At 30.6% G+C, this 21,664-nt stretch overlaps 1 protein-coding gene and 4 non-coding genes across 5 annotated transcripts in view; 3 read left to right on the forward strand and 2 right to left on the reverse strand.

The window, feature by feature from the left end:
• Alpha-man-ia (alpha-Mannosidase class I a) overlaps positions 1–21,664 on the forward strand; it is a 478,743-nt gene that overhangs the window by 114,428 nt on the left and 342,651 nt on the right. The window lies entirely within an intron of this gene.
• Trnad-guc (transfer RNA aspartic acid (anticodon GUC)) lies at positions 8,871–8,942 on the reverse strand. Its single transcript has one exon. It is a non-coding gene; the product is annotated as a tRNA-Asp (tRNA).
• Positions 9,318–9,389, forward strand: Trnad-guc (transfer RNA aspartic acid (anticodon GUC)). The gene has a single exon. It is a non-coding gene; the product is annotated as a tRNA-Asp (tRNA).
• Trnai-aau (transfer RNA isoleucine (anticodon AAU)) lies at positions 20,293–20,366 on the forward strand. Its single transcript has one exon. It is a non-coding gene; the product is annotated as a tRNA-Ile (tRNA).
• On the reverse strand, positions 21,266–21,337 carry Trnae-uuc (transfer RNA glutamic acid (anticodon UUC)). Its single transcript has one exon. It is a non-coding gene; the product is annotated as a tRNA-Glu (tRNA).

Below are 21,664 nucleotides of genomic sequence, written 5' to 3' on the forward strand. Positions count from 1 at the left end.
AAACTCCATCTCACATACACACATACACGCGTAATTAAATTATATTCTCTTTAAAAAATCTTATTTTAGTTTGAAACTGTTTTTAGAAAAATTTGAATCAAGATTGAACTAAAATTGAATTAAATTTCAATATTAAAGCAATTATATTTCAAAATATCAATATTATTTGATATTAGACTATAGTGTTCGAATTGGAAATAAATATTTTTCAGGCTTCGTTATATATATAATTTCATTTTTATCCGCGGTGCAATTTATCGAGTTGATAGAATACATCCGCCTGCAAATTCAAAAGTTAAAGAATCGACGCTACGTTTGACGTTTATGCTTCGTCAATCTTTGCGTAGCTTCTCCCTGCGTGGTTCTTTCACGGTTTTTCCATAATTTACTTCGATGAAGCTGAAAAGGAGACAAGCAATCCCACCCATACTGCGTACGTACAGCTTATAGAGTTCAGAATTTACGACGAGAACTGTACTCGTGAAGCGTTCTTGCATAGTAAGGAGAGACCTTCGGCAGAAACTCTTATGAAAAAAAATAACGCGAAACACCAGTTTCTTTTGATTGAGACAACCTCTCTTTTCTCCGGCCAATTTTGCGGACGAAATTATGGACGTATTACAAGTTTTATTACGCTAATCGAAATGTAAGTTTTTTCATCGTCGCGATACCTACTTTATCACTTTATTGTGTTGTATGAACGATTTAACCTATTGAATAGTAATTTATTTAAATAAGAAAATATTCTAGAAAATTACATGTTAACTTTGGGGTACATTTTATAGTAAATTATATTTTTTTATGAAAGTATTTTTTGAAATATGTAGAGAGACAGAGTTATACAACATCTTTTATTATTACAAAAAAATCACATTTGCAAAAAAAACCAATTTTGTAAGTGGCATTTATTCTCTTGTATTTTTCTCCTAATATCAACATTATAATTAAAATAAAAATCGTTGGGAAATGTTTACATTATTCTTTGCAAATATGTACAAATATTTCAAACCAGAGATCTCGTGTTTTTGCATGATTCATTTTTCACTATTTCTATTTACACAGGTTACGAGAAAATTTGTTATTTTGCTTTACAAATGCTTTCGGATGAATTCTTACATTTTATGTATATAGATAGATAGATAGATAGTATATATCAAATAGTATTTCTCTCTTCGAAAGATTTCGCATCATGTAAAATACAAAATTGAATGTACGTTCGCGATGACAAAATTCAATATACGTTCTGTCATCTTTGAAAAAATTTCAATTAATGTCTTCTGGAATATCAACAAAGTAAAAAAAAATAAAAGTTACGGTAACTACATAGACAACATACGTAAAAATTTACTTTGTCTTATTTTCTAAAATAAAATGATTTAAAAGCATGTTGTAAAGTTTCAGTTATTATTCTCAGAATTATTATTATTCAAAATCACATCTCATTATTTTCTATATATTTCTTCCATGACAAAATAACTAGAATAATATGAAAAATATAGAAACGATCTTATAATAAAACTTAATACCTGTGAAAATTTGAATACGTGTATTGTTTTCCCTATAAATTCCCAGAGCATCTTCTACCTCGGCGCGTAAAAAGAAAATGCGGAGACATTTCGAAAAAGGAACATTGAGTTTTGTGGCAATTTGTCGGAAACGATGCTTGTGATACACATTCGTGGATACTTTCTTTGTTTCTCTCGCTTAGTGAAAATTCTCGTCTCTCACATGTCTACGCGTCAAATGATTCTCGGATCGTCTTCAAAAAATGCACACTGTTCTTGTTTTATCAATATTACGTATCGATCTTTCCTCAGGATTATATATCACAGGAATTTCCGGTACTTGCAAAATGCACGTAAGCGACGCATGTGAAATATCAACGTGTCATGTCCGTTTTATTTTGTTATTAATTCGCAGCAGATGGACACATACACGATATGTGTCAGTTTCATACAATAAAAGAGAATTTTTTCTTTTTCTCTCTCCCTTTTTTTCTTTTATTTTCTCTATGTTTGTCAGTCTTCGTTCACTCATCGAGCGGATTTACATAGGATCTGGGATGTAGAATAGAGTTGAAGTTACGACTCGTTCTGCAAAAAGCCGTGCGCAACACAATGGTAAAGGGAGGCCTTTTTGCCTTCACAATATATTGTACATCTCCATGAATAAAATAAAGTATAAACATGTTAATTTGTTGAAATTATATCTCTCTCTCACGACGCTTTAGATCAATCTCAATATTCAATAAATTAACTTGCATTAGGTTGTGCATTTATTCTTATCCCGCGTTATTGTACTTATTTCGTGTCATCGATGTAACGATCTGTCTATCAAAAGATGTAGATCACTTTTGCATGATATTTAAGCGAGATGTAGGCCAGCGGAGAGAATCTTCTGATCTTCTGAATTGCCACGAAATCCAGCTTTCGGGTGTAATATATTTTTAGAATATGTAAGAGAAAAAAAAAGAGAAAGAACATAGTGACATCGTAACGTATCTTTCTTGTATCTTTAGAGTATAGCATCGCGGGAGCCGAAAAAAATTCTATCCCGATGCACGCATTCGTCTCTCGTTTTGTGGGTCCTACAACGAGAACGAATAAATCCATAGATCTTGGGCCCTCTTCGACGGCTTACCGCGGCGGGAGAATTTATGTAGTCGATCCTTTAGGCGTGTGCCTTCCGTCTGGGAATTTGTCAGAAAGGAGCCGCAAGTCCGGGGGCAGTTTTAAAAAAAAGGGGGGGGGGTAGAGAGGAGAAGATTCGGAAGCGAGGCTTACTCACACGTGAGAGAAGACCGATGAGAGAGAGAGGGGAGGGAGAGGGGGGCAAGCTGAAGATCGAAAAACTCACGGTGCATTTATAAATATTGCCATTGTACAGGCGCCAAGGGCTATATTTTTTATCCGTTGTTTGCTTTCACGACAGCGCCTCTGGCACGAGCGCTCGCGAGAGACCGTATATTTTCGAGTCTGATGACGATTTGATGGTGTTTTTGCAACCTAACTTTACTAATATGAAAGAAGAGTCGACTTCGGATACATTTCTCACTGTGTACAGTGGACATCGTCTTTTTCCACCTGCGGAAATTAATGTGTTTAAGAGAAAATGCTTAGAAAAGAGGCCATTTGGGAGTTTGAAATTTGAAGAAAAATTTTCCGCTTCAACAATCCATCACTTTCGTACCTTGAATGTCATATTGATTTAAGTGGTATTAATTAAATTATATAATATTAATTATAATTATATTAAGAATTTCTTGAGTTTCTTCAGGAAGAGGACAGCACAAGATTCAATTTATTATGTTGTTTTCATGAATAAAAAATTGTGCAAATTAATTTGCTTAATGAAAGCTTATAAATATGCTCTTCATGATACAAAATTATGATATTTTAAGAAGACATTTTGGCGTGTTCTTTAGGATTGCATTATTTTGCGATTATTGTCATCATCCATGGCTCATCGTTCATGATCTCGTTTTTTGAGCCTGCAGAAAACGTTCCTTCTCATATTTCGCGGTCGAGGGTCATAGCGAACACGTAGCCATTTCGATGATTCACGGTCATAACTAACTTTACTACTATGGCATCGAGGAAGGTTCGCATAAACGGCGAGGTCTTTGGAGCCGAGTGACGAATAACAGGAAGCTGCGGAAGAGGCTATGGCACGAATAACGATTTCAATCAAATTTTTACAGCAAGATCCTCCCACATTTCCATCATTTTATTCCGATTCTTCCGAATCTCTTGTCATTTCTTAAATTGTTATCAAGACCTATCGATGTTAAATTCGCAAAATATACAAGTACGCGTTACAAGATGGATTGATATTTATCTGAAACTTTATTTTTTATTTTAACAATTTAAATAAAATTATACGAGATCTTCGAAAATCTCTTAATATTATGCATAATGTAATAATAATAGAGTATTTACATATGATAAAGTAACGAAATTGTTTGATCACTATCAAATAATCGTCGCCAGACATACCTCACATTAATCGCACAACTCGACAAATGATTTTTTTCATTTAGCCCTGTCGTATCGGACAAATGTCTCCAATAAATTTCGGCGGAACAGGTTCGCGCAGATTCGCGCTTCAGATGCAGCCGCGGCCACTCGTCGCGGAGAGAAATCGCCGTTCAGAAAGTCTCGCAAAAAGTCTCGCTCGCGGCATCGGTCAGGCTACTTAAACCGGGCTATCGAATTCGATAGCCGATGGTCGCTTAATGGCCAGTTATGCACAAGAGGAGGACAGATCGTTTTCCTGCGCATGGATACATGAGACGGAGATGAAGGTCGCGTGCGCGAACTGAAATTCACGTCATGTCGTAAATCATGCAGCATCGGTTTCCCGTGCACGAGCGGTTGTCGCGACTCGACGACGACGACGACGACGATGACGACCGGCCGAGATGATGACTTTTGATTGCGTCAAGAACGCCCACGCGAACATAAAGCACCCACGACGCTTGTCTCATGTGCGCGAGCATAACTAAATGATACTTTGCAAGCGTGTCTTAACCCAGGGAATCGATTATGAATCTTTTTCACGAGTTCACGCTAGGGAAAAAGATTCATGATCGATTCCCTGGTCGCGTTAATATCGTTTTTTCGCAAGAGATTTTACCATTCTTGCGATAAATTTGCTGAACGATGCGAATAATGTTAAAAGAGAATAAGATATTTTTGTAAGAAATTCATCTTTCATACTACTTATGTTTTGTAAATGTAATCGTCATTTCTTAAAGCAATGAAGAAATAAAAAGTGTGTATATAAAAGATATTATTGTACCGCAGAACTGCAGTTTATTATTATTATACGTGCAGCATCATTTATTATGCATTTTAAAGAACAAATTACATTATTCATATAATTCAAAATTCTCGAATATTTAAACTTTAAAATTTTCAAAACAGTGGAATGTTTCTGCACGTTAAGAATTAAATTGTTTAAAAGTACAATTTAATACTTACAAGTCATATATGGCCATACACAAATCTTGAAAAAGTTAAATAATCTAAATTATATATTTGTGATGGTCAAAAGAATGCATTGATTCATTTGTATCTCGTCATATCATTTCTCTCTTTCGATATTTTTTAATTCGCCTATACGATTGAGAAGCACAAGATCTCAATAAATCTATCATGATTGTTTATGAGCGCGTCCTTCACATGCGAATTATAACTTATCTTATCCGCGAGTTACGCGGGCTCCATCATTTACAGTCCTTAATGTTGATAGGAAACGATGATTTGTAGCGATGAAAAGAAAAAGATTATCGCCGGTCGATGTATAAAAGTCAAAGATTACGACTGAATAAAATAAAACAACGTAGCGATGTTTCGCGAAGTGACAAATATCGCTATGCGTGATTTCCGTTCATTCATAGAACGAGCTTTACAAGATGTAAACGAGGCATAATTCATCATTATCCATCAAAACGACGGTGACGATGCTGGTACCACAGTAATTTAGACAGTAATTTATCCTGAAAAGCACGTTTCTTGCGATATCGTCTGTCCATGCGGTTCATTATCTCTTTATTCTTTTTCGCGATAACTGTACCACCTTGCGATGCAGCGATATTTGCATCCAACGAAACTGTCATTTTATTGTCCGACTGTTTTGTAAGAACTTATCTATCTTACTTATCTTTTGTTAAATAAATGGTATTCACGAAGGTAGATTTTCGATACATTTTATAAAATGGATGACATACATACTTTTTCCCTCTTTTGTCAACCGTAAATTAACAGCAGTTGGGAGTAAAAATGATCTCTTGAATAAATATAATGCATATAAAATAACGCAGAGGAAAATACGTTTTCAATTTGTAGCTCAGAAAGATAACATTTTCAGATAGATATTCATAGCATTTTTCGTTTATTAAAAATATATTACATCAAAAACTTAATTGTAGTTTTCGAATTATTTTTACGGATATTTTTATGGTAACTCGAGAAAAATGTGTATGCGCGTATCATGAAAAATAAATTTTTTTCTCCCTTAACAAGTTATATCTTCTTCCATTTTCATGTTTCAATGGTAAATCTATTATCTTATTTTATTATTTGTGTTTTATTCATGCCTTTATTCATTATCGCCTATTTCTGTTGGTTTTCAAAAAAGATTGTTAACTCTGATGAGATTGACAAATCATGCTTTTAAATATTATACATATGTTCAAATATTTTAATGTATTAAACTCATCTAAAATATCGAAATTAAATATCGAACATTCTACATATTATTTATTTATTGTCTTCAAAAAATTGACAGACATCTTATCAACAGAAAAATTCTTCCATACATGTTATTATGTTAAGTTAATCTTATTACAATCCTCTTTATAACAATTAATAAAAATTAACTTAATATAGAATTTGTGTCAATTATGTCATCGTCAAAGGATTGAATGAAGAGATGGATCCTGATGCGAATAAAGATATAAAGCAAATAATACACGTATCATTATATGCAGTGTGAATATTTTATTCATTTTACGCTTTGGAGTGTTGAACGCGATGCGGGTATGCGTTGATTGATTGATTCTGTGATTCTCCCGTTGACGAAATATTCGGTTTCGATGCGTCGCTGATACGATACCGACGTCAAAAGCAACGGACCCACGCGCCGATCTAAATTACAAAATCGACTTTACGGACAATCGATAGGTTTGTCGCTGCACTCGGAGTATTGACGAGTGATCACGCGCGCTCATCCTAATATCAGATTTAACGTCGACATGGGGGAAGACAAACAGCGCTCGTATTGGATGATGAAACGTGGGACGCGACAAACATATGCCCCCGAAATACCGCTGTAATAACGGGATGTAAATTTACCAGGATAGGTGAACGTGGCGTACCGCATTGCATCATGAAAATTCGAGACGCAGTTTGTCCCGAATGCGTTTTTAAACGAGCACATTCACATGTATTACGAAATATTTCACTCTCTGATTTCATAAATTGTGGAAATTATGAATAAATTTAAGTGAGAAAGCTGGCAAAAATGATGTTTTTATACATTATATTTTTATGTACTGGAGTAAGATTTTATTTTGCATCTAATTTTTCTACATTTCATCATTTTATGTATCGTAATACGTAAAAAATTGTAATTCCTTGTAGTATTGCTTCATATGTCAATTTTGCCTGCTTAATAATTTGAATTTAAAATATTCGTTGCAACTTGCATTATGTATATTTGATGAAATATTAATTAGGCGTGTTACTCTAAAATTCAGCTGCATTTTAATGCATACATATTAAGCTTTAATATTTATGTTAAAATTAAATATTTTTTAGCAAAATTTTCTCATAAACACTGTATCTATGTCAAGCACTTATCTACGTATTTTGCAATTCACGTGACTACTTGCTGTTATCTGCATAGTACACAAATCTTACATTAACACGCAGTTTCTGTCCTCACTTCTTGCAACATATGCTCTGTCATGAAAATGTTAAGAAGAGAAGCTGAGTGCATATACTAATCCAATAAGATCACCGTCCAGCTCGCTTTATGTTAGCTTTATCCATCGGATCTATGCAAATCGATCGTGTTAGCAATCATTTCTTAAGCGACAAAGTAGTTCACAATTTCGTAAGATCGGCCAGCTTGCACTAAAGAAACGATAAACATATCACTGGTGATCGTAACAGAAAAAAACATAAATATCTTGAATACAGGATAAGATGAGAAATGATAGCGCACACCAATAATCCGCACTATTATATAAAAAAATTTTTTTAATGAACAAAATTAAAATTCATGTCTTATCTCTTTGACTTCGAGCTTTAATAAAGAAGAATTTAACGAGCCAATGATTTTGAAGATGTGCTAATGAGAATAGCCATATACGTTTTACGCTACTTTCATATAGACATTTTAAAGGAAATTAAAAGCGTGAATCCATTTAGATTGAAAGTAATCACATTATTATCATTAGTTATTGTTGTCATTATCACGTTATATCTTCGAAATGCGGAGAATAAATTTCGATAAATAAATGATATTATACATAAATGATGTATATCGCATTGATGAAATGCAAACAGAGAGAGAAAGAAAGAGAAAAAATCACAATTAATAACTCACTGATTTGATAATTATATGATTATATAATATAATTAATATTAATATTATATTTATAATATTAATATAGTAATACTATAAATATTATATCATATAATTATTAAATCAAAATTCATTATCGTTTCTTTAATTAGAATGAACAAATCATAATGTATTGCTATATAATATTTTCATTAAAATTTAATTTTAATTTAAATTATTGGCTAAGCTATATTGCATTTCTTATACATTTTACTATAAAATATAGACTTGATATAAAAAGAATATCAGGACTAAATAAATGACATCTTCAAAATTTTATGCAAGAATTACATTGCGTCTTTTTTTATTTATATTTATTTTTGAACGATTTTTTTCCGGATTTTAGATAGCAAATCTTTTTCGAATCGGAAATACCTTCGAAAAAGACCTATATAATTATTGCAATACATACTGTTTATTATACATAAAACGATTCTTGCTATTAAATTTTCTTTTCGGGATATAGTGGTCAGTATCTTTACCTTTTAAATGTTAGATATCGATTATTTATAATTTGATTTCTGTGTAATTAGATATAATATAATTTGCAAAATTAACGCGCGTGTATTAATAGATTAACGATTTCATAATAACAATTCACATACACGCAATTTTTTTTAACGATAATTTAACAAGCAAACCGAATTAAGGGAAGGGGAGTAATTTTATGAAGAAAAATTAATCTGTTAATTGAGAGGGATGCGTGTATATCATTCGTGAAAAATAAAAAAAAAATTCTCCCCGGCGGGGAATCGAACCCCGGTCTCCCGCGTGACAGGCGGGGATACTGACCACTATACTACCGAGGACTTGTTGAAAGTTGTCGTTCGTTATTGTCGTTTTCTCTAGGAAGAGAGATTTCTCAATATGAAATATACATATATATGTGTATCGGAGCACATTAATTATTTGAAAAATTTACATTGCTTATAATATCGCTAATATTTAATTATTTCTCTAAGTTTTTATCTCTAAAACTGGTTATATATGGATTTGAATAAAGATAAAATTTCTTTTTATTTGACATTTAAAGATATTAACACATTATGATATAATCTGTTTATATCCTAATAATAGTATACAAAAATTAAGTGCAACAATTATTAACATTGAAAATTGAAAATATCAAATGTGAAGATGCCGCACTACATGTCAAGACTAAGAAAGAACGACAAATCAACAAGTCCTCGGTAGTATAGTGGTTAGTATCCCCGCCTGTCACGCGGGAGACCGGGGTTCGATTCCCCGCCGGGGAGAATTAATTTTTTTTTCCTCACAATTTTCATATTCAACGATACACGCATTCGTAATTGTGTTCGTATAAAAGCTCATATCAAATTCATATGGAAAGAAACACTTTTAAACCGAATATGAGATCCTGTTCATCGGTATAATTAATGCACTTTACATTTTACATTCTACCTTACACCGACAAACACGTCGAGATCACGTTTCGTGTTACGTTTCATAACGAATATTTTAATGCCATGCCGTGAAATCAGAAAAGACGACGGAGATATATATCGTAAAGGGTGATATTTATTCTTCCGGTTGATTTATACGCGTTATTTTAAAAATTCGCCAATCCCAATTCGATGCGTGCGCTTTGAGATTCAAGCGCTGCAGCCGAATCCGCTCGCCGGATTACCGTATACAACTCAAAAACCGAATTTATTGACTGGCGGGACCGATAAATTGTTTCGGGGTCCGTGGCGGACGTTATTGAGCTATTAAATCGTGATTACTCGCGTGTTATTGGGTGCGGTGACACGGAGACGGAACATTCTTCTCTGCTTCCATCTCGCTTGCCTCCTGCAACTGCCTTCCTTCCTCACGACTGCATCAATCTCGTCCTGTCCTAAGCATCGCGAGTCCGAATGTACCTCTCTTTTTGCTCTCGAGTTTTCTTTATTTTTTTTTCTCATTGTCGGCGGCGTACGAACCTGTTTCTTTTTTTCACAAACCACACCTGCGTCGTCCACGGGGAGTCTCGACAGGAAATAGAGGCGACCAACGCGAAAGAAAGAAAGTCTGAAAGTCTGAAAGTCTTGAAATCTTTTTGCACGTTATCTGCCGAGATTTACACAATGTATAAGATTATCTGCCTGAATAAACTATACGTAATATAGTTGTTGTTCATCTCGTTCGATTATCATAAATAGTATCTCTTTTCTTATGTATAACATGTATAATGTGAACATTTGGTTACATATAGTTAAATTTTACATACATTTTGAGTTGCATAAAAATAACTAAAACTGTTATAGACTTGAAAAAGACTTCCTGAAGTGTGATAAATATAACATAAATTAAGATAGATTGAAAATTTTTTTGATATTTATTTGATTTGAAAATAATTGTTCTAGTTTGCAAGAAGAGAATATCAGTCTTACCAAAAAAGAATTGTTACAATAAAAATTTGTTAAATTTATTTATAACTCTTTAAACATCGCTTTTTATGTTATATTTTATATGCAAATAGCAAAATATATTTATTGATGAGGGAAAAAAATTATGGGATGTCAAACACTCCTAAATGTAAAAACCTATATCGTTTTTTTAGATCTGTCGCTACGTATTACGAGTTTATCTTTTCACAGATATGATATCAATATAACAATTATATAAAAAGAAAGGCACTACATCATATTTGATAGCTAAATAAATTCTGAAATCTGCTTTAAATTTTCTTATTTAATATTTGTTCCATTTTCTATTTAAGTAAGATTAATCGAGTCATGTCCAATTGATAAAATAAGATATTTTTTATCATTTATTTATTTCATCCTATAAACTTTCTATATAAAGATATTGATGGGATTACAAAAGTATTAAGAAAAATGTTTTACAAATATTTTCCTTTTCTCCGCGGATATGGTTTATATTATTTATAACTATCGAAAGAGGAAGAGGATTTTCTTTACGATGCTGGTGAGCGTTGAATGAGGCCCTATGGCACAATGGAAAATTCGTGCTCGGCGTGCGTGCCGACGATAGTTAACGGCCATAATTGCGGTCTATGCATGCTGGATGCGCCGCTGCCAGGACTGACTGTTCCATATTCAACGGTTAAGTGTGATGTACGAGTTTTGAGTGTCGCGGCATATCAAATAGCTGTAATCGCATATGGGGTATCCTCTCCCCTTTGTCCCCTTTCAGTACCTTCTTGCTCTCGCGATAAATTTCGCACTTCGATTAACTAAGCACGCACATATTCCAATTATATATTAATACAAATCGATCTTAACGTGATTGGGCATTTATTACCATGCCGATCCCAAATTGAACGATTCGATTGTTTATGCGAAATGATATGAATAATTAGAAATATTATTATTTTTTTACTTAACATTTGCAAGCAATTTTTTTTACCTTTATCTGTGACATTTTGTTTTCTAATTATTATTTTTTTTGTAAAAAAAGAGGACGCGGGATAGAGAGATATTTCCATCATTAATCACATATTATTCAAAGTTCCTAAGAATTGTGTTTCGTACAAGTACGTACCAGAAAATATCAGAACCGTATTTTCTTCGATAGTATCTTAAAAGTTTGTCGAGAGAATTCAATTTCTTATTGAAATAAATTTTATTTTGTTCTTTTTTTTTACTCATTTTTTATTATATTTAAAAATAAATAACTCGTTAAATTCTATATAATCAATTCTATATAATGTAATCAATTTTGTAAATGTGCTGATAAATGCGGTTTACGAATTTCATAATATTTTTACATATTTTTACTGTTAGAAATTTTAAAGTTTTTGATCAAAATTCACACACACACACACACAAGTATTATAAAAGAAAAAAATATAAAATAATCTCATAAATTAATAATTAGGAATTTGGCTCAAATAAATAAATAAATAAATAAATAAATGTTGATTTAATTTTTAATCTCATAAAATTCTTACTAAATGATATTTATAAATCGATTTTTAATTTATTGGATAAATTTAGCTGGAAATATTTAGCATTTTGCGATAAGCCCTAAACTCTATAGATCATCGAAATGTTAATAAAACGAATCTCTCTCGTGCACCATGAATCTTCGCAATCACTGTTATCACATTGCGAACATCAGCCTGTGTGTGTCGACTATGAATAATAACGAGTGTTGTCGCGGATCATCTAACACGCATCTAACGACTCCCATGATAAGCGTCGAAAGAGGCGGCAGAAATCACGATGTCGGGGAGGATATAATTATATGTAAGAATTCTCTATTGGGGGAACGACTCGAGACGACGAGGCATCGTCTCTAACTGGGGAGATTCGCAATCGTATGTTTGACCATAATAAGCCGTAATCGAGAATAAATTTAAAATCACCTGACAGGCCGTTTTTAGAGATATGCCGCCGTTGCACGCGATGAGTGCGTGGAAATCAGTCGGAGCGCTTGAAAGCTTTAAGGTTTTAGGACACCTGTCTGGTGAATCCGCCTCAATTATGTTCGCTTTCAACACGACGTTCAATATATCTTATAGATACGTATAAATCTCTCTGTATTGTTGATTTAGCATCGTATTTCTTTATATTCTTATTCAATAATTTTTGTAAATTACGTGCTAAAAGAACTTTGATAATATCTGTAATTATGGAATTTTGTAGTAAAAAGTTTCTTTAAATTATTGACAACTCTTTGGCACGAAAAAATAAATTATTAAACTTTTGAACAATTTTGATAAACTTTAAAATGATTATATTTATCAAATATATTTACTGAATATATTAATTTAATGAACTTTGTGTTATATGCATTTTTCCGATTTTAGTAATTTACAATAAAATATTTTACAATAAAAGTTTTACAATTTATATAATTAATATGTATTAAAACTTGAAAATTTCTATTTTTCTGATTAATATAAGCTGTTGCGCGTTGATAAAATAAAAAATGAAAAAATTACGTTTTAGGAATCTTGAATACTTTTTATTGCTTCTCTTCAATCAGAATTGATTTTTTTACTTTTTTTTTGCTAAACTTATCGATTCTCAGAGCTAATAATTCTATCTTTTATTGAGAGAGATTCTAATCATATTGATGTGACTATATTTAACATTTTAATCTCCATAATCGAGAAATAAGAAATTTTTGTTAGCTAAATAATATCGGAGACAGATAAATGTATAGATTTTATGGTCCCACAACTTTATGATTATTCATTGGGACGTTTTAATATAATTTTGCTTTAATTGATATAGAGTCAAGTTACTAATTAAAATTGATTGATTAAAAAATTGTTTATAATATTTAATATATAATATAATTTAGAATGAGAAAATATACGCGTGTGTGTATAAATATAGTATAATAACATAAAATTAATTAAACGGTCATATTATTTATTATCACATTAAATGTAATTTATTTAATTGCTATTTTATTTAATTTATTTAATTGATAATTTATTTAATTTGGTTTTGCATCAGTTAAAGCAAAGTTTTTGATTTTCTATATAAATAGATGAACTATGAAATATCAAGATAAAATCGGTACACGTTATAAATTATATACAAGTAATAAAATTATTCGCGCGATTGTTAATCAATTATTATAATTAAATAATTCGTATTTTATAAAATTATTATTGTACGCATCTAATTTTTTAATCGACGCATACAATAATAAGCAGATATATAATGGAATAATTTTATAAATTCTGAAAAGACTATGTTTTTTTTTTAATAGAACTTTTACAGCATTTTTATAAAAGAATTTCTTTCTAATGAACTCTTGTTTAAATCGTTTCAATAAACGAATGGAATCAATTCGCGCACGCGATTTATATAACAATTAATATGCAAAATAATAAGCACTCACTTCAGGATTGTTTCGTTAGTGCTTGATGTTTCCTAGACTTGCTCCTTCTTTTAATCAGTCGTGCTCTTCCTTTTATCAAGATTCATTGATTCACATGCACGATGCTTTACACGACACTTCCGTATTTAGATGCGTGAGACTTTACACGGCATTCCCGAATTCCGATTGCGAACCGCTTGTCGGAGCAGAACTTTGAGCATCGCTCGACAATGTTTAATGAGATTTCTAATTCGATATCAGAAATACGATTCTCGATAACAAATTTCGAAAAATATAATTAGATTTAAACACTGTTCGTATGACAGATCTCAATCAAATGAATCTCACAATAAACAACAGTATGTAAGAAAACACTATAAAATAAATAAATTTATTATTATATCGCCGCAAAATATTATTATGTGATTACAGAATAATTCATGTGAAATATTCTGTTCCTTAAATTTTAAGTTAATTATTACTTAAATTATTACTGTTTTTCATTTAAATGCGGTTGATTTAATTTAATTGATTCTACAATTTGTATCGTATTACACGATCTGAAATCCGAATGATAAATTAGCTTGACAGTAAATTTAAATCAGATAACATATATTTAACTCTCTAAGTAAGAAAGAAGAAATAATTGTTCATAAAGAAATAATTGTTAAAGAAATAATTATTGTCCATATATATCGCAACAAAACGAATTATAATTTTTATGCTTATTACTTTCTATTTGAAATAACAAATGATTACATGGAATATGCGCTTGGAAGACTTATTGCACGTTACATATTTATCGAAAATTAATTAATCATTAATTGTCATAATCATAATGAAATTTTTCGATCGCAATCGCGTTTTGAAAAAGAATGTAATAACATATGGAGTGTTCCACACTATTATTTTATTATTCGAATGTCACTGTACGAATGATAATAAAGCAGTGATATGTAAACAATAACGCGTTACGCGCCATCAAGGCCGAACGTGTTATTATTATTTCTCTGTCCAAAATATTTTACGCATTTTAAAATATATACGCCATCCATTATATTTTTAAATGATAAATTAATTATTTATGAAACAATTAATGTATTTTTACGCGCGGCCTTTCGTCGTATTAATTATTCTATTCTGCGATTCATTTCTGATTCGTCTTAATCCGTAAATTATATTTAAATCGTTCAAAAATTAAACGAAAGCATCAGACGAAATATATTTGACTCTAAGCATCGTTAAAGAAATAATTATGAAAACAATAAAATAATAATTTTGATTTTAAATAGTATATATAATATGTAATAATATATAAATCACAAGAAATATATACGCATTTCGATAAAGAGCTGTCGCCGCGATCATACATTATGTATTGTTTATTGGAGATTTATTGATCATTAATTATAATGATTACAGTGATTTATTTCTCGATACTTGTCACGATCGCCTTTCGAAAAAGAATTTATAATATACGTAGCGTCTCTCACACCACTACTTTACTGCTCGAGTGTCGTGGTGGAAATAACATACTATACGTCGTAAAGGTCAAATACCAATGTGTTATAGTTAATTTACCGCTGCCCCAAATTATTTAATATATTTTATGCATTATTTTATAATATAAATTAATTATATAATATTTTATACATTATTTTATAATATAAATTAATTATAATATTTTATACATTATTGTATAACATAAATTAATTATAATATTCCATATCTGTTTAATATTTTATACTTATTTTAAATTAATGTTTGTATATATGCTGGTAATAATTGTACTTTCAATTAATTATAAATAAGCTATCGTCACAAGTAAAATCCAACGTTTATTCGAAGAATAATATTTATTTTATTTGTGACGATAAATTAATTTAGTATTATTATCTTATCAAATTTTTGATTTCTTAAATTTTATTTAACATGTTGATTGTCAAACGAATATTCTCATCATTATTATATTTATTTTCATTAATAAAGTTTAAATTATATAGATTATATATATGAAGCTTACTTACAATTAGTTAAATGAACAACTTGTAATTTATCTGTCAATGATAATTTTCTTATCGCTTATCAAATAAATAAAAATTCGACGTATATATGTATAAATTTCCTTGTTGTCGAGAAGTATGATAGCGTATCGCATTAATGCATATTCAATATATGTGACAGATCATTTTGCATGCATGAAACTCTGATATATAGTATCAATTGCGTAAAAAGAAATTCCTACATATATTTCCGTACAACATAGTATGTGTCAACTCTTGAATGAATATAACTTTTTAAAAATTTCTCGGAAAAGAGGCAATAATACTTGAAGCAAATATTAACTTAATATACCTTTTCTAAAAATTAATTAAAACGACAGTATATACATATTATAAAAAGAACAATGCATTATTTCCAGCGTGAGTACGTATTTCGAAAATATATACAAAACAAATTATAATAAATATTTTCTATATAACATTTAACAAATTATAATAAATATTTTATTTACTATAGATGAAATTTGCTTTAAACGAATCTATTTCTACTATGTAAAAGATATTGAAATTATAGTAAATATAAGAAAATTACAAATTATATATGGCTAATCAAGGCTATTTATTATCTGTTTATCTAATTACATTCCTGATTAGAATGTATCCGATGTAATTAACGAGCGAGACATGTTAGTTGTGAGAAAAAGCGTCATTAGTAAAGGATCCAATCATGCACAAGGATAATTATGCTTTTATTGTATTTTGCGTATATTTTTCTTTTTAATGACAATATTAACAAATATTATTATTGCCTTATTAAGAAAATAATTACGCGTTTCCTTACTCAATTATATAGTTTATGATCGATTGTTGGATATAGCGAAAGTAGTTTTAAATGTTTCCCGTCAAGACCACGTAAAAATAACGTGGAAGATCGGGCTGTAAATTTCTGGCGCACTTAATTTATATTAATAATCCCCTTAATTAATTAAATCCGTCTCTATTGCATCTTGTTAAAACGAGCCACACGGTGGAGTATTCGCGCGGTTGCACATGCTATAATTCACGCGGCGAAAGAAAAATTTGTTCCGCATTGTGGAAACTTACAGTCTCTGAATAATTCTCATGCAAAATCGAGAAAATCGTGCATTTTCAGCAGTTTTCTCTATTTAATAAATTTAATACATAGTGAAATAATAATATTTCCATTAATTTTGCTTAATCTCTCTGCACTGGATGCTTTAAAATCTTTAATGATATTACTATATCTCCCCAATTTTTCAATTGGCAAGAGAAAAGGAGAAATATATATTCGGACAGAGCTCATGTGAAATGAGTTTTAGTAACGGTATTCTTGCTGTTGAATCGTCGGTCCCTTTCGCGATAGTTACACAAGGATGCGGTTATTTTTTTGAATTGTCAGAAATTCGTGCCGCGATTCCAGAAGCGGATTTCACGGCTGAGAAACATGATGAAGGAAGAGAGCGAAGTGGAAAGTTGCCACCCAAGTAGCTGCATTTGTCGGTGATTGTTCGGGGTCCGTGGACGGGATCCGCACACCTTTCGATTCCCCTCGCCTTCTCGGCGATCCCGATCGACCCGTCGCACAGGCTATATACGAAACGCGATGGCGGAGGGCTGGTACTGTCGTTAATTATCTCATGCCTCACTCGCACTCCTCACTTTTTAACTGTTCCGTGATATACGACATATATATACTATAATCTCGTTGAAAATATTTGATTTATATTTTTCAAGTATTTTACTTAATAAAAATTGAATTCGTTCTACAAAATGGTCACTTTTATTCCTGCAAGATTAACGATAACGAATAGGATTAGAGAATGAGTCTGATTAAAGTTACAAATATGTATTTCTTTTTATCAATTTAAAAAAATGTATTTTACGTAAAGAAAACAGTTTGAACATGGTTTTTTCCTCTTTTTATTTCAGGTCAGTTGAACTCGATTTCATCCCCTGCGGAATCAGTCGTACATACGTGTGTAAGTTAAATCGAGATATGCGACGAGCTTCAATTTAGCCTCGGCCATTCGAGATTGAGGCAAAAAACGACAGTTTTACGATGTAACCGGGACGCGCTGCGAGTCGATGGCAAACATGGTCAGTTTGTTCGATTGCTTCTACCTGACGATTTTATGGCGATTTACTCACGCAAATGAAAAAACTTCGTTTGGGCTTTGCGATGATGATGGCGCGTGCTCACGTATTCATTGTATTTGAAATACTTATAGTAGTTTATACTTTACCCGAATATGCACTAATTCTCATTGATTGTGTTGTGAGCAAAAGTTTGAACAAAAAAAGAAACATTTTTTTATTGGAAATATTATTATTCAGTTTTGTCATAAAAAATAGAACATCTGTCAATATAAAATAAATTCTGTGCGTGACTTTGTTATATTGATCCTAAAATACTTTTAATGCATTGCTGTTTATTGCATAAAGTAAATAGAATTTTTTATCTACTTCAACAAGTCTGTGAAAATTTAAATTCAATCTTGTATTGTTACTTATGAAGAAATGGAACTTTGACGATAACATACAACTCCGAAATAATTTTATATACTTCACGCGCGTTAAATGAAAAAATAACTTAAATAAAATTTTCCATCAATATATCATAGAATATTATATTTGCCAGTAATATTTTTTTAAATTAAATATTGCATTTCATAATTATTAAATTATAATTATTGGCGATTTTTGATATATTTGAAATTTTATTATAGGAACACATCTTCTAATTTTTACATCCTGTGTAATTTTACATATATTATAAATTCTTTATTTCCTTTATAATATTCACACATCTTTATTGTAGATATCCTGTATAATTATGCGAAATATTGCATTAAAGTTTTAGATAATTGGTCGATTGGCTCGTGTCCACAGTCATGTTTCTTCTCGCCATAATTCTTAAAGTTCATATACATTATTCTCTTTCTTTTCTTTCCTGAAGCTCTGCCAGACGGTAGCAGATTGCTGCTCACAGGTATGGCGATAGAAGAAAGTTTGTTGACGCCATGGTAGAGTCATACTGGACACCTGCAGCGGCTCAATAGTTAATGATAGCTTGTAGACTTATTCCACGATATTTTTCGCTAAAGAAAGAGGGAAAGAGAAAGAAAGAGAGAAGGGGAGAGCCGTAGAATTATTAGGATTGTACGAGCGAGACAGCAAAAATGCCATTAAAGGTTCTCGCTAGCGAGCTAGCTAGCTAGTTCTTGCCAACGCCAAGTCCGTAAATTTGATATTGCGAGAGGTTCAATATTATTAGAAAAAAAAGACAAAGATGTAGGGCTATACCTATATCTAGGAGAGAACATTATAAAGTTAAAATACTTTTTTTAATGCTTCAAAGTAGTGTATAGACTTTGCAACACATGAGCTTAATGACTTCCAGTTCAGAAAATATAACGATTTACTTCATTTAAGAAAATGTCAACGCTATATCCAGAAAAGAAACACGATTTTAATACAGTATAATTTTAACTTTGTTACTCTATTTATATAATTTTCTAGGAAATGTCTCAAAAAAGATACAAAATTATTTAGAAATTTTTAGTTTAAAATATCTTTTTGTGAATTATGTAATATTAATATTTATTTACGTATATTATATAAAGATAATGTCGTTTGATATAAACTTAATTACGTTAAACGGCTTATAAAAAATAGATTAATGCTAAAACAGAAATAAACTCCAATTTGGCATTTTTATTTCTCGATGTGACATTCTTATAATTCGAAGAAAAAACTATTTATAGTATTTTTTAGCATAAAATCTTTCCTCCATAATCTTCATTAAATATTTTTAATTTTTTCCTCTGGCATCGTGCGATAATACTCGTTACAGTAGCGTAGCTTCTTCGTATCGATTATTAATTATGTCAAAATATAACGAATATTATTGTGTAGCATATTTGACATAATATTTACAGCTTATTTTATTTTAAACATAAACACAGTATATTAACCAGGACAACACTAATCAATATTTCACAAACATTTTTTATCTTTTTCTTAATAAATAGTAATAAATTAAAAAGATCGAGAATAGTAATAAATTAAAAAGATCAAAATTCAATCTTTTAAAAAAAGACTTTTAAAAATTAAGTTTTGTATAGTATTTTATATGAACTGTATTTTTTGAATTTTTTACTTTAAAATATAACTGATATATATTTTATATATATATTTTAATTGTATCTATCCTGAAAAAAAAAAGAAATTGAATGATGACAAAATAAAAGCATTAAGAATTTATGTCATTGAAATTTTTAAAGCAAAAGATGTTATTCAACAACTTGTAAAAGCAGGCGCTAGGTAAGTTGGCCCATTAGCTCAGTTGGTTAGAGCGTCGTGCTAATAACGCGAAGGTCGCGGGTTCGATCCCCTCATGGGCCAAGTTTTTTTTGCTCAAGCTATATATAAATTATATAATAATTCCTTTAATTATGATCATATTTTAATATATCAAAATTTAAATTAAAAAAATTTTAAATTAAAAAAATTCAAGTTAAATCTAGTATATGTTAAATCTAGTTTTCCTAGTCAATATTAAATAGTTTGGTCACTGAATAAAAGAAATGCATCTATAGAATTTTTTTCTTCCTTCTTATTATGTGTGCAATTTATCAAAAAAATTTAACTAATATAATCATATTACTCCGAACTTCGAAAGAAATACATGCTTGTGATTGCACAAGAAGCAGTAAGAAATATAAATAAATATAATATAATAAAAATATAAATTATATATATTCGTAGTAGTATAAAATTATAGAATTATAGAGTTGGTTTGTATATAAGACAGTCTTAATCCAGTATATAGTCTAGTGTTAAGATATCTGGCTTTCGACTTAAAAGGCTCGAGTTCGATGAAACGAAAGAAAAGAAAAAAAAGAATTTGACTGAGTTTTGGCTGAGTACGAAGCAAGTTTTGGAACGACGTAAAGCTCTAATTGAGTAACTTTTTCCAGTTCAACGCGGCTTGTTTGTGTCAAGGCGTTAATGGGGCCGTTTTGGGACAGTGTTGGAGAATAGTAGACGTGGCTTCCGGAATAGGAAAAAGTTTTTTCATCGAGAAAAGCAATAGCCATGCCTTATTTACTCCGTGAAGTTTTTCGTTTCTTTCACGAACGTGATGGTACTTATTGATCGCGTCTTTTATTTGCGCACATGTGCTGAATAAAATATTAAATGTAAAAATATTTTAGAAAATATACAAATATACGAGATGTATTCTTACTCTTTTAGTAATTTTATGTCGTACAAAAATTAAAAAAAAAAAAGAAAAAAAGAATTTCCGGTACCGGGAATCGAACCCGAGCCTCCTGGGTGAAAGCCAGGTATCCTAGCCACTAGACCATACCGGATTCTTGTAAGAGTGTCTTATAAGCCGGTTCTAGAAGCGTGTACTGTTACAAATAATCTATATTAAATTTTAATAATTAAGCTTATTTTAATATTGAATTCAAATAATGTTATACTAAAATGATAGATTATTATTATATTATCAAAATAATATCATTTCTTAGATATATTAAATGTTTAATAAAATATATTTCAAAAAAAGCTATTCTGTGTGTAAGAAAAAGTATAATATATATCTTGTTTAAAATGTGAGAAATATTTTTGTTTGATATATTTATTAAAATAATATTTAGAAGAATAAAATTATACAATGTATAGAAAATGCAGAC

The sequence above is a fragment of the Camponotus vicinus genome, unplaced genomic scaffold (genome assembly GCF_025532165.1).
Source record: "Camponotus vicinus isolate PSW18456_S1 unplaced genomic scaffold, iyCamVici1.0 SCAF_5, whole genome shotgun sequence".
NCBI classification, from domain to species: domain Eukaryota; kingdom Metazoa; phylum Arthropoda; class Insecta; order Hymenoptera; family Formicidae; genus Camponotus; species Camponotus vicinus.